Source organism: Schistocerca cancellata, chromosome 2, assembly GCF_023864275.1.
Source record: "Schistocerca cancellata isolate TAMUIC-IGC-003103 chromosome 2, iqSchCanc2.1, whole genome shotgun sequence".
Lineage (NCBI taxonomy): Eukaryota > Metazoa > Arthropoda > Insecta > Orthoptera > Acrididae > Schistocerca > Schistocerca cancellata.
The window spans coordinates 771299004-771300857 of record NC_064627.1 but is presented as its reverse complement, the minus strand read 5'-3'; the positions used below and the strand labels follow the sequence as shown (position 1 = coordinate 771300857).

The 1854-nt window shown below is 40.0% G+C and overlaps 1 non-coding gene across 1 annotated transcript; it reads right to left on the bottom strand.

The window, feature by feature from the left end:
• Positions 1–635: 635 nt before the first annotated feature.
• On the bottom strand, positions 636–708 carry Trnav-aac (transfer RNA valine (anticodon AAC)). The gene has a single exon. It is a non-coding gene; the product is annotated as a tRNA-Val (tRNA).
• Positions 709–1854: the final 1146 nt, after the last annotated feature.

Below are 1854 nucleotides of genomic sequence, written 5' to 3'. Positions count from 1 at the left end.
AACATTCTAAACTAAACTTTAAGCAAGAGCAAGGGGCAGTATTATATACAATAATTAGAATACATAATCTTACGGTATTATAGGTAATATGATTAAGCTGCCATAGTGTGTGAGATTGGTTGAGAACTGTGTAACTGAACACTAGTAACTTATGTCGAGCAGCAAACATGGTTTACGTTTACAGAGTACTTGTAATTCACCCTTAAATTTAAAAAAATGTAGAGTTGTTGGGGCTATGTCTCACATGAAGCCAACATGTTGAACGTTCTTTAATCAGCCGCAAACGCAAGATTACAGCACTTATATATTTTTTTCTACTGTATGTAAATCCCCTTATTGAAAAACGTTCATTCCCTTGTTGTTCAGTATGATTATTCTTCTACGGAACTGTTTAAAAGTAGAGGTCATGTTCACCTCAATCAGAAAGTTAGTTTGAACTCCACAGTGCTTTGGTAGACATTATCTTATTGCACGTGATATGCTCTTACCTTCAATCCTTCGAACTGTCTTGCTCAACGATGTAAGGTGGACTCCAAACCACAGTAGAGCTTAACATTTTTCATGTTTGCAAAGAAATCGTTCAAGTATCGTATATTATTATACGTACACTCAAATGTAAGAGAGATTAAAAATGATGTTTCCGCCCGGGATCGAACCGGGGACCTTCCGCGTGTTAGGCGGATGTGATAACCACTACACCACGGAAACCAGTTGCTTCTGTGAATAGATTATGAGCCAGACCTGTTGGCCAGTGGGCCTCTCGGCACCTCGTTATCTCTGGCGGCAGATCTGTAGGACTGACCTTCGGGCGATTAGAAAGCTGACGCCGACGCTCCGCTGAGACTGAGTTCATCCGGTTTGGATTTTCTGCAACTAGGGGGAAGGGTAACTTAGTTAAGCGCCCGTAGACAGTCCACTTTTTCGACAGTACCACATTACTGTCGAAAGCTGTAATCAATTAGCACAAAATTTCTGTGCTGTAAATGGACGACGATCGGCTGGAAGTATATTGAATGCACAATTTTCTGTGTTATAGAACACCAGAAAAATATTCTATTTTCTCCCGTTTGTCCCCTTCAGAGTTTTCAAGTTACTTCGAGATTTGAAATGAAAGGAATTACCCTCCTCGACATACCATAAGATGGCTTGTGGAGTATAGATGTAGATGTAGAAAGCGGATTTAAGCTCCCTCATTTTCCGGCTTTTATTCAAAGATAGATGAATTGTGTCAGTAAGAACTCGGACGAAATCATAGCAAGCTACCGGCATGTGATAAAGCCAAAACATCGATTAGACAGCTCATCCTTTGCTGGCATTCCTGCTTTCCTTTTTCATTTCCAGTAAATGGTAAACTGCTGTGAGTCGTAAGGATTGACATAATAACGTGCGTTGACAGCAATGCTGGACTTCTAGATTTGCAAGTTCCCAGAATGCAAACAGAAATTTTATGTTGGTAGCCGTATATTTTTTGGCACGTAATATGTCGCTTTCCTCCGACTCCTCTAACCGATAATATATTCCGAAAAACAAACAAATCATCCTTAGGTTCACAGAAAACGAACTTCCAGTTCCAGAAATAATACTAAGGATGGTAAGATTTCATGGACTAAAAGTTACTCATTATATGTTCCCTATTAAGATAACGCGAGGAACTGCATGAGAATATAACTATGTGGCTTAAGGGGAATTATGACCATGTGATGAAACTAAACCAAAGAAGGCTGCGTGACGAAGTTCTACCACGCTGTTTCTGACTTCTTGTCATAAAAAAATGCCTTCGGTCGTACTGACTCCTACTTTTGAGGAGATTCCGGGTTACTATGTATGAATGCTGGGCTGTTTCCTTAAGTGTTG